Below are 13,623 nucleotides of genomic sequence, written 5' to 3'. Positions count from 1 at the left end.
AAATCCTACCGGCTTGTGGTGGAGTGTTCAAGACTATTGTTTAACCCATTCAGGTTCTTTAATTATTATTTAATGCTTTGTTTTATTGTTTATTTATATTATCTGCCTGGGATGAGTCTGTTTATGCATGATAAGTATTTTAGTTTGTTTAGCATGTCTGGCTAATTCGCCTAGATATCGGTATGTAAAGTAAGCGGAATAAGGAATCAAAACTAAGTCGGTTAAATTAAGTTTAGAATTAAAATCACTCTTTTTACGGTCTCAATTTACAGGTTTAATAACAAAGGTTTTTACGAAAGTAAAAGACATAAAGAAGTTAAAATCAATAGAGCGAGAGTTTGAGGTTTTAACAGGACAGGGTAAATTAGACATTAATTCTAGATCAGGGCGAGAGCAAGTTTTAGAGTTAATTAAATTCCGATCTTTTCCAAAAAGTATTTTTAAAGATTGAATGTGAGGACGAGAGTTAAGCATTCGAATTTAATTATATAACCTAAGTCAACAGAGCGAGAGTTTGAGATAAGGGTGTTTAAACGGTCAGTGTTTTCTTGAAAAGAGTTTCTATGGACTGTATTGCTTTCAAAAAAATGGTTTTTGACTTAATTATAAGTGACAGCTGCATTAACATAAAATCATGGTTTATTCAACAGAGCGAGAGTTTGAGATAAAACTTTTAATCAATAAAGTCAACTGAAAAGATTTATTTTAAAACCAAGAGACCGACAAAGGATTGATTCCTTAATTACGACGAACTACATACCGATATCTGCTTTATTAATATTTAATCTAGATCTTAGTTTAGTTTTTAGCTTTCCCCCAAACAATCAAACATTGTTCACCTTAGCTTTACGAAGTAACCTTAGATAACGGTATATCGATTCATAAGTCCCTGTGGGATCGATATCTTTTAAAACTACGCGATAGAACTGTGCACTTGCAGTTTGTACCCCAAATTCGACTCATAAAGTCGCGATCAAGTTTTTGGCGCCATTGCCGGGGACTTTTATTTAATCGATATCGTAACTCTTCCGTTACGCTGTAGAGGCTAAGGTTTCTTTTTCTTCTATTCTTTCTTTCGTTGATTTGTATGCCACGCACTCGCTCTCAAGGCGAACCGCTCTATTTACGAATCAACGATATCGAACTATATCTCCGAGTCCTACGACGAATTCGGGAATATCGTGCTGCAAACAATCTCCCTCCTTTAGAACTTCCTGATTTCAAAAACATTTTTCCTTCGATAACCGAGATGGCAGAACCAGCTCGTGCTCTTAGAGATTACGCCGCTCCATCGCAAGATGAGTCGCATTCAAGTATTGCTCCGCCCGCAATCGAAGCAAACAACTTCGAACTTAAACCTTCGCTGTTGCAGGCTGTGCAACAGAACCAATTCTCTGGAAATCCTACCGAGGATCCAAACCTTCATTTATCCGTATTTGTCCAATACGCTGATACTGTTAAAGCTAATGGTGTCACTTCAGAGGCAATTCGACTTCGTCTTTTTCCTTTCTCATTAAGAGATAGCGCTAGAAGATGGCTTCAGTCTCTCCCTTCAAACTCTGTCACCACATGGAACGAGTTGAAGAAAGTTTTTCTTGCCCGATACTTTCCGCCAAGCAAAACAGCTATGTTAAGAGCCCAGATAAACGGATTTAAACAGAAAGACAACGAGTCTCTTTTCGAAGCATGGGAAAGATACAAAGACATGATGAGACTTTGCCCACACCATGGTTTGGAAGTCTGGTTAGTAGTTCACACATTTTATAATGGTCTCTTGTACAACACAAGGTTAACAATAGACGCCGCTGCAGGTGGTGCACTAATGAACAAACCTTATGCTGATGCTTACCAGCTTATCGAAAGCATGGCCCAAAACCACTATCAGTGGGGAACCGAACGAACAATGGTGGAAAAACCTCAAACGAAAACTGGCATGTACGAGATAAGTAACCTTGATCACGTTAATGCAAAAGTGGATGCTTTGGTCCAGAAAATTGAAAGTTTAAATGTATCACCTCCAGCCGCCGTGGTTGCTATAACTCAGAATTGCGAGGTCTGTGGAATCCAAGGTCACACTCCTACGGATTGTCAACTCTTGACAGGAATCCAAGCAGAGCAAGTGAACTATGTAACACCCTTCTAAATACCCCAAATTATTTAATTAAAATAGCAACATATCAATCAGAGTAATTATGCCCCGAAGGGTGTCACACAATCACTTCACAACCATCATCAGAATATCCTGTCATGCTCATTTATTTAATCCAAATTATAAAGTATCTGCATAATACGCAGCGGATAAAATCAATTCAATTATTCACATCATGTAACATATTACATGCAAAATGGTTCACAACCAATCAATAAAATATTCAAACAACCCATCCCGATGTTACATCTATCAGAGCATGACCCACTAGGAGACTACACTAGACTCCAAGCACTAGCTCCTACTCAACTCACTGCTCGTTACCTGAAAAATAGGTGTAAGGGTGAGTTCCTCAATCAATATAATAAGCATTATACAACATTATGTAATGTTAAGTAAATAACGCATCAAATCACCCTAACCAGACTACACACTCAATAACGGCAGTATCAATTCAACCATCATACTCAACAATAACATATAACATATGTATGATCTCCAACCATACTCAACATCAACAACACAACACACAACACACATATAATACTGGAATACATCCAATCATATTATATGCCATACATTCATTATGCAATGAGACTCAACATATGCGGTACCGACTCTTCTCGAACATACAGTTCAAGCTCACCGATCCCTCCGGATACGGCTACTAAGCTCACTAGTCCCACTCATTTGAGACCTGGTGACTCACTCACTAATTCCTCACCATGGGAATTAGCTACAGCCCCAAAGGCTAGACTATGCAAGCTAATCATCTAGCATGCAAACATCAACAACAATTCACAACGATTTACTCACTAATTCCTCACTATGGGAATTAGCTACAGCCCCACAGGCTATGCCATGCATGCTAATCATCTAGCAATGCAGCAACAACAACAATTCAAGAATAGACACATGCTCACACTCTAAGCCGTAAAACAGTCTATTCACAACACATACATAACTGATACATTTACAGCATAATGCACACCATCACATATCATCAACACAATCATCACGAAAGCATATCATATCATGCCACACCATCAATCATAGTATTAGCACACCCTACTAATACCTATGCCTCTCAAAACAACGGGAAATGATCCCTATTACATCAGTCCTCAGCTAAGTCACATCACTCAGCCTAAACAGCCAAAACTGCACCACCACAGCACAGAAATCACGATCTAATATCCACTTCTGCACAGCACAGTTCGCGCCGCGCAGGAGGGTTCGCGCCGCGAACGGTGCGTCACAGAACCCTTCTGGATTTGACAGTTCGCGCCGCGAACGGGGCTTCGCGCCGCGAATCGCGCGCGAACAGAACCCTCTGCTACAGAAAACAGATTTCAGGTCTACAATGGTTTTCCCTATTACGAAACCTATCCGATCCAACCTTCCACAGTCCAATTTACATCAATTAATCGTCCTCATTGTCAACACAATTCATATCTTATTTGATTACACCAAACCTAACACGTTTACATCAAATTCCTACGAATTTCCTCTCGATTCTTCCCCAATTTCATTCATCCCAAAAGTTCACAATTTCACCCTAATCATCCAATTCAGAGGTAATTCAAAGGTCTATCACTACCCATGACATATTATCATATAATACCCGTTAAATCAACGATAAACCCCCCTTACCTGAGTTAATCCGGCAACTTCTGCAGCTTCAAGCTTTTCCTCTTCTCTTGCTCTGCCTTTTGCCCTTTCTCTCTTTCAGCCGCTTCTCTTTTCCTTTTCACGTGAAAACCCTTTTCTCCAAAATTGGGACTTTTTATTATTCCAACTTATATATTCCAATAAATAATTATTCCAATAATTATTATTCCCAAAATAATAATAATAATCCAAAATTCCAATTATTCAATTAAATTAATAAATAAAATATTAATTTAAATTAAATAATTATCTTATTTTAATTGGGGTGTTACAACTCTCCCCCACTAAAAGAGTTTTCGTCCTCGAAAACATACCTCAAGCGAACAACTCCGGATAAGACTCCTTCATATGGCTCTCAAGTTCCCAAGTCACATTGCCACCTGCTGGTCCTCCCCAAGCTACCTTCACCAAGGCAATCTCTTTACCCCGCAACTGCTTCGACTCTCGATCCTCGATCCTCATAGGTGATGTTTCAACAGTCAGGTTATCTCTCACCTGTACATCATCTACTTGGATCACATGCGACGGATCATGAATGTACCTCCTCAACTGAGGCACATGAAAAACCTCATGCAAATTCGCAAGTGACGGCGGTAAAGCGATACGATAGGCTACCTCTCCTATCCTCTCCAGAATCTGATAAGGACCAATAAATCGAGGAGTCAACTTCTTTGACTTCAAAGCTCGACCAACACCAGTTATCGGAGTAACACGAAGAAACACATGATCTCCCTCTTGGAACTCAAGTGACTTTCTCCTCTTATCATGATAACTCTTCTGACGACTCTGAGCAATTCTCATCTTATCTTGAATCATCTTAATCTTTTCAGTAGTCTGTTGAACAATCTCTGGTCCAACCACAGCACTCTCACCGGATTCATACCAACATAAAGGTGTCCGACATCTCCTACCATACAAAGCTTCAAACGGTGCCATACCAATACTCGAATGAAAACTATTGTTGTAGGTAAACTCAACCAAAGGTAAATAACAATCCCAAGCACCTCCCTTTTCCAAAACACAAGCTCTCAAAAGATCCTCTAAGGACTGAATCGTCCTCTCAGTCTGACCATCAGTCTGCGGATGATATGCAGAACTCAATCTCAGCTTAGTTCCCAAAGCTCTCTGTAAACCTTCCCAAAATTTCGATGTAAATCTAGGATCTCTGTCCGAAACAATACTCGACGGAATACCATGCAAACTTACAATCTTCTCGATATACAATTCAGCTAACCTCTCCAACGGATAATCCATTCTGATCGGAATGAAATGAGCCGATTTTGTCAATCTATCCACAATCACCCAAATAGCCTCAAAATTCTTAACTGTTCTCGGTAAACCCGAAACAAAATCCATACTGATACTGTCCCACTTCCACTCTGGAATAGCCAACGGTTGCATTAGCCCAGACGGCTTCTGATGCTCAATCTTTGACTTCTGACAAGTCAAACAGGAATAAACAAAACTCGCAATTTCTTTTTTCATTCCCGGCCACCAAAACAACTTCTTCAAATCATGATACATCTTCGTAGCTCCAGGATGAATACTCAAGCCACTACGATGTCCTTCCTCCAGAATACTCTTCTTAAGCTCGGTAACATCCGGAATGCACACCCGATTACCAAATTTCAAAATACCATTCTCATCAACTCTGAATTCACCACCTTGACCTTGATTTACTAAAGTCAACTTATCAACCAAAAGCATATCGGATTTCTGACCCTCTCTGATCTCATCCAAAATACCACTTGTTAGTTTCAACATTCCCAATTTAACACTATTGTGAGTACTTTCACACACCAAACTCAAGTCTCTAAACTGCTCAATCAAATCCCATTCTTTAACCATTAACATAGACATATGTAATGATTTCCGACTCAACGCATCAGCCACTACATTTGCTTTACCCGGATGGTAATTCAAACCAAAATCATAATCCTTCAAAAATTCTAACCATCTTCTCTGTCTCATATTCAGCTCTTTCTGATCAAACAAATACTTTAAACTCTTATGGTCACTGAAAACTTCAAATCTTGACCCATATAAGTAATGCCTCCATAACTTAAGAACAAATACCACAGCTGCCAACTCTAAATCATGCGTCGGATAGTTCCTCTCATGAATCCTCAGCTGTCTCGAAGCATAAGCTATAACCTGCTTATTCTGCATCAACACACCACCTAAACCCAACAATGAAGCATCACAATAAACCTCAAATGGTTCCGACGAACTCGGTAATATCAGAATAGGAGCAGTAGTTAACCTTCTCTTTAACTCTTGGAAACCTTCTTCACATTTTGAGTCCCAAACAAACGCTTGCCCCTTTCTAGTCAACATTGTCAACGGTAACGCCAACTTGGAAAATCCCTCAATGAATTTTCTATAATAACCTGCAAGTCCAAGAAAACTTCGAATCTCAGCAACAGACTTAGGAGCCTCCCACTTAGATACCGCTTCTATCTTAGAAGGATCAACAGCAACACCACCTCTTGAAATCACATGACCAAGGAAACTAACCTCTTCTAACCAAAATTCACACTTGGACAATTTAGCAAATAACTTCTTTTCTCGTAGAACTCCCAAAACCACTCTCAAATGCTCAGCATGTTCTTCTTCAGATTTCGAATACACCAAAATGTCATCAATAAACACCACAACAAACTGATCTAGATACGGATGGAAAATCCTATTCATATACTCCATAAATACTCCAGGCGCATTAGTCACACCAAAAGGCATCACAGAATACTCATAGTGTCCATACCTTGTTCTGAAAGCAGTCTTCTGAATATCCTCAGTTTTCACACGTATCTGATGATACCCAGATCTCAAATCTATCTTGCTGAACACACTCGCACCAACCAACTGATCCATCAACTCATCAATCCTCGGTAACGGATACCGATTCTTGATCGTCACTTTATTCAGTTGCCTGTAGTCCACACACAACCTCATAGTACCCTCTTTCTTCTTAACCAACAACACTGGTGCACCCCACGGTGACACACTCGGACGAATAAATTTCTTATCCAACAAATCTTCCAACTGACTCTTCAATTCAGCTAACTCAACAGCAGACATACGGTACGGAGCCATCGATATCGGTCTAGTACCAGGTACCAAATCAATCGAGAACTCAACTTCACGCTCTGGCGGTAATTCATTCACTTCTTCCGGAAACACCTCAGGAAAGTCACACACCACAGCTAGGTCGTCAATCACCAATTTATCTTTAACTTCCAAAGTCGCTAACAGCATAAGCAACTCCGCCCCATCAGCTACTTCCTCATTCACTTGCCTTGCCGATAGAAACAAACTCTTTTCTTCCTCAACTTCAGGAAATACCACAGTCTTCTCAAAACAGTTGATATAAACTCGGTTACACACCAACCAGTTCATACCCAAAATCACATCAATCTGCACTAGTGGAAGACATACAAGGTCCATTCCAAAGTCTCTACCAAAAATACTCAAAGGACAATTTAAACAAACTGAAGTAGTAGTCACTGAACCCTTCGCAGGAGTATCAATCACCATACTTCCACGCATCTCAGATATCTCTAACTTAAGTTTCACAGCACAATCCAAGGATATAAAAGAATGAGTCGCACCTGTGTCAATAATAGCTACAAGAGGAAAGCCATTAATACAACACGTACCTCGGATCAAACGATCATCTGCAGAAGTCTCAGAACCCGATAAAGCAAAAACCTTGCCTCCTGACTGATTCTCTTTCTTTGGCTTTGGACACTGTGGACTGATATGACCCAACTCTCCACAGTTGAAACAAGTCACAGTCTTCAACCGGCACTCTGCAGCCAAATGACCACCTTTTCCACACTTGAAACATTTCATCTCAGCACTGGTACACTCATGAACACGATGTCCAGCCCGACCACATCTGTAACACTTAACAGGAGCACTAGAATCTCCCCCACTAGGCCTCTTCATCCCACTCTGCCTCTGAAAACCCTTGCCAGCTGCATACGGTTTTCCACGATCAATCTGATTCTTGCCCTTCCTATCGACTCTCTGCTGGTAGCTCTCAGCTCTGGCCTTGGAATCCTGTTCAAAAATTCTGCAACAGTCAACCAAATCAGAAAACACTCGGATCCGCTGATATCCAATAGCCTGCTTGATCTCAGGACGCAACCCGTTCTCAAACTTCACACACTTTGAAAATTCCCCAGCAGCTTCAGCATAGGGAGTGTAGTACTTCGACAGCTCTGTGAACTTAGCAGCATACTCCGTAACAGACCTGTTACCCTGCTTCAATTCCAAGAACTCTATCTCCTTCTTTCCTCTGACATCCTCTGGAAAGTACTTCCTCAGGAATCTCTCTCTGAACACTGCCCAAGTGATCTCAGCATTCCCAGCAGATTCCAACTCAGTGCGGGTAGCAACCCACCAATCATCAGCTTCTTCTGATAGCATATGCGTACCGAACCTGACCTTCTGGTTATCAGCACACTCAGTCACTCGGAAGATCCTCTCGATTTCCTTCAACCACTTCTGAGCACCATCTGGGTCGTATGCTCCCTTGAACATTGGAGGATTGTTCTTCTGGAACTCACTCAGCTGACGAGCAGCTCTCATTCCCACAACATTCGGATTTCCTCCCAGTACTCCAGCCAGCATACCCAGAGCCTCAGCAATCGCAACATCATCTCTACCTCTTCCAGCCATCTCTATTCTGAAAACCCAACAAGCCAAAACAATAAGTACTGATAGGGTTACACAACACCTATCCCGTACAGGGGAAACAGAATAATTACGACTCGACACGACCAACTATGCTCTGATACCACTAATGTAACACCCTTCTAAATACCCCAAATGTTTTAATTAAAATAGCAACATATCAATCAGAGTAATTATGCCCCGAAGGGTGTCACACAATCATTTCACAACCATCGTCAGAATATCCTGTCATGCTCATTTATTTAATCCAAATTATAAAGTATCTGCATAATACGCAGCGGATAAAATCAATTCAATTATTCACATCATGTAACATATTACATGCAAAATGGTTCACAACCAATCAATAAAATATTCAAACAACCCATCCCGATGTTACATCTATCAGAGCATGACCCACTAGGAGACTACACTAGACTCCAAGCACTAGCTCCTACTCAACTCACTGCTCGTTACCTGAAAAATAGGTGTAAGGGTGAGTTCCTCAATCAATATAATAAGCATTATACAACATTATGTAATGTTAAGTAAATAACACATCAAATCACCCTAACCAGACTACACACTCAATAACGGCAGTATCAATTCAACCATCATACTCAACAATAACATATAACATATGTATGATCTCCAACCATACTCAACATCAACAACACAACACACAACACACATATAATACTGGAATACATCCAATCATATTATATGCCATACATTCATTATGCAATGAGACTCAACATATGCGGTACCGACTCTTCTCGAACATACAGTTCAAGCTCACCGATCCCTCCGGATACGACTACTAAGCTCACTAGTCCCACTCATTTGAGACCTGGTGACTCACTCACTAATTCCTCACCATGGGAATTAGCTACAGCCCCAAAGGCTAGACTATGCAAGCTAATCATCTAGCATGCAAACATCAACAACAATTCACAACGATTTACTCACTAATTCCTCACTATGGGAATTAGCTACAGCCCCACAGGCTATGCCATGCATGCTAATCATCTAGCAATGCAGCAACAACAACAATTCAAGAATAGACACATGCTCACACTCTAAGCCGTAAAACAGTCTATTCACAACACATACATAACTGATACATTTACAGCATAATGCACACCATCACATATCATCAACACAATCATCACGAAAGCATATCATATCATGCCACACCATCAATCATAGTATTAGCACACCCTACTAATACCTATGCCTCTCAAAACAACGGGAAATGATCCCTATTACATCAGTCCTCAGCTAAGTCACATCACTCAGCCTAAACAGCCAAAACTGCACCACCACAGCACAGAAATCACGATCTAATATCCACTTCTGCACAGCACAGTTCGCGCCGCGCAGGAGGGTTCGCGCCGCAAACGGTGCGTCACAGAACCCTTCTGGATTTGACAGTTCGCGCCGCGAACGGGGCTTCGCGCCGCGAATCGCGCGCGAACAGAACCCTCTGCTACAGAAAACAGATTTCAGGTCTACAATGGTTTTCCCTATTACGAAACCTATCCGATCCAACCTTCCACAGTCCAATTTACATCAATTAATCGTCCTCATTGTCAACACAATTCATATCTTATTTGATTACACCAAACCTAACACGTTTACATCAAATTCCTACGAATTTCCTCTCGATTCTTCCCCAATTTCATTCATCCCAAAAGTTCACAATTTCACCCTAATCATCCAATTCAGAGGTAATTCAAAGGTCTATCACTACCCATGACATATTATCATATAATACCCGTTAAATCAACGATAAACCCCCCTTACCTGAGTTAATCCGGCAACTTCTGCAGCTTCAAGCTTTTCCTCTTCTCTTGCTCTGCCTTTTGCCCTTTCTCTCTTTCAGCCGCTTCTCTTTTCCTTTTCACGTGAAAACCCTTTTCTCCAAAATTGGGACTTTTTATTATTCCAACTTATATATTCCAATAAATAATTATTCCAATAATTATTATTCCCAAAATAATAATAATAATCCAAAATTCCAATTATTCAATTAAATTAATAAATAAAATATTAATTTAAATTAAATAATTATCTTATTTTAATTGGGGTGTTACAAACTATGCTCAAGGAAGCCCCTACTCGAATACCTATAACTCAAATTGGAAGAACCATCCAAACTTTTCATATAAGAGTAATAATGCTTTGTACGCACCTGGACAGTCTCCAAATCAAGCCCCAGCTATACCTCCGGGATATCAGAAACCGAACCCATCCATGCCTAACAATAACGCCCCTAGGAAATCTAACTTGGAAATCATGATGGAAAACTTTATAGCTTCCCAACAACAAACCAATAAAGATTTCTTAAACCAGAATGTACACACTGGCGAACAACTTAAACAACTAGCAAGCAAAGTAGATGCCCTGGCTACCCATAACAAAATGCTGGAAACACAAATATCACAAGTAGCCCAACAACAAGCACCTACTGCTGCCCCAACTGGTACATTCCCTGGACAGCCCCAACCTAATCCGAGAAGCCACGCTCATGCAATTATATTAAGAAGTGGAACAGAAGTGGAAGGACCGTCTGATCCAAGGATAGAAAACCGAAACCCTAAGAAATCAACTGAGGAAAGTGAACCTAAGGAAAAGGAAGAGAGTAATAAGGAAACCCTAGAAAAGAAGGAACCTTATGTACCTCCACCACCTTACAAACCACCTATCCCTTACCCTCAAAGGCTTGTTAAAACCAAAGATGCGGGCCAATTTAGAAAATTTGTTGATCTCCTTAAACAATTAAACGTTACAATTCCGTTCACCGAAGCTATTACGCAGATGCCCTCCTATGCTAAATTCTTAAAAGAAATTCTTTCTAATAAGAGGAAACTTGAAGATAGCGAAACCGTTACACTCCCTGCCGAATGTAGCGCCATAATCCAAAACATGCCTCCTAAACTCAAGGATCCGGGTAGTTTCTCTATACCCTGTCACATAGGAAAATTTGTCATCGACAAAGCCTTATGCGATTTAGGAGCCGGAATTAGCGTTATGCCTTTATCCATATGTAAGAAACTGGAGATGGGAGAATTAAGACCAACCAAAATGTCTGTGCAACTAGCAGATCGTTCCATCAAATATCCTGTAGGAATTCTTGAAAACGTTCCCGTACGCATAGGTCAATTCTACATTCCAACTGATTTTACAATTATGGACATTAGAGAAGATGATATTACACCCATTATACTGGGAAGACCGTTTTTAGCAACTGCCGGTGCAATCATAGACGTAAAACGAGGACGACTCACCTTCGAAGTAGGTGAAGAGAAAATTGAGTTCATTCTTTCCCAATTCTTGAAAGCACCTGCAATAGAAGATACATGTTACTTCATGGATATCATCGATGAATGCATAAAAGAAGCAGAGTTAGGAGAAGACAAATCATCAGACTATCTTTTAAAAGACAAATCTAACCAATGTTTAGCAATAATACCGGACCCCACGCAATGTCTAAACAAACCAACCCTTGATCTGAAAACACTTCCCAAAAATCTGAGATATGAATTCCTAGATTTAGAACTTGAACGACCTGTGATAGTTAATGCAGACCTAGGAAGACTCGAAACAGAAAAACTCCTACATATCTTAAGAAAGTATCCAACCGCACTAGGTTACCACATCACCGATCTTAAAGGAATAAGTCCTTCTATTTGTATGCACCGCATCATGTTAGAAGAAGACTGTAAAACCTCTAGGGAACACCAGAGGAGACTAAATCCGATCCTGAGTGAGGTAGTAAAGAAGGAAATAACCAAGTTATTAGAAGCAGGTATTATATATCCTATATCTGATAGCAAATGGGTTAGTCCTGTACACGTAGTACCCAAGAAAGGAGGCATAACCGTTATTGAAAACGAAAAAGGGGAAACTATAACTAAACGAATCGAATCGGGATGGAGAATGTGCATTGACTATAGGAAACTAAACAAAGCAACCCGAAAAGATCATTTCCCTTTACCATTCATTGACCAGATGTTAGAACGATTAGCAAAACATTCGCATTTCTGTTATCTAGACGGTTATTCAGGCTTCTTTCAAATACCAATTCACCCTGATGACCAAGAAAAGACAACGTTCACGTGCCCTTTTGGTACCTTCGCTTATAGACGAATGCCGTTTGGCCTGTGTAATGCTCCTGCAACCTTTCAAAGATGCATGATGGCAATTTTCGCCGACTTTCTCGAAAACATCATGGAAGTATTTATGGATGACTTTTCCGTATACGGACAAAGTTTTGAAGAATGCCTTGAAAACCTAGAAAGAGTTCTTGAGCGATGTGTAAAAGTAAACTTAGTACTTAACTGGGAGAAGTGCCATTTTATGGTACAAGAAGGAATTGTTTTAGGACACATCATCTCGAACAGAGGAATTGAAGTAGACAAAGCCAAAATAGAGGTAATCGAAAACCTTCAACCCCCGAGAACCGTGAGAGAAGTACGAAGCTTCTTAGGACACGCCGGTTTTTACCGACGATTCATCAAAGACTTCTCTAAGATAACTAAACCTTTAACCGGACTATTGATGAAAGATGCTGATTTCATATTCGACGATAACTGTTTAAAAGCATTTCAAGCGCTTAAGCAAGCATTGATCTCTGCACCCATAATGCAGACACCCGACTGGAATGAACCATTCGAAATAATGTGTGATGCCAGCGATTATGCTGTAGGTGCTGTTTTAGGACAACGAAAGGATAAAAAGCTTCACGTTATATATTACACAAGTAGAACCCTAGATGAAGCGCAAATGAATTACGCAACTACCGAGAAAGAACTCCTAGCAGTTGTATTTGCGCTAGATAAATTTCGTTCTTACTTGGTCGGAGCCAAAATAATAGTTTACACTGATCACGCTGCTATCAAGTACCTTTTAACAAAAAAAGATGCTAAACCTAGACTCCTAAGATGGATCTTGTTGCTACAAGAGTTCGATTTAGAAATCAAAGACAAGAAAGGAACTGAAAACGTAGTAGCAGACCACCTCTCTAGACTTGAGAACCTTGAACCGGAAAGAACCTCAATTAACGATGATTTCTCGTACGATAAACTTATAGCTACTTTGGAAGAGAACAACTCCGACAA

The 13,623-nt window shown here is 40.2% G+C and overlaps 1 pseudogene; it reads right to left on the bottom strand.

Annotated features, from left to right (window-relative positions):
• Nucleotides 1-1,634: 1,634 nt before the first annotated feature.
• LOC127098992 (uncharacterized) lies at nucleotides 1,635-1,734 on the bottom strand (annotated as a pseudogene).
• Nucleotides 1,735-13,623: the final 11,889 nt, after the last annotated feature.

Source organism: Lathyrus oleraceus, chromosome 6, assembly GCF_024323335.1.
Source record: "Lathyrus oleraceus cultivar Zhongwan6 chromosome 6, CAAS_Psat_ZW6_1.0, whole genome shotgun sequence".
Taxonomy (NCBI): domain Eukaryota; kingdom Viridiplantae; phylum Streptophyta; class Magnoliopsida; order Fabales; family Fabaceae; genus Lathyrus; species Lathyrus oleraceus.
Note: the sequence above shows the minus strand (reverse complement) of the source record. Positions and strands in the feature narration are given on the sequence as shown.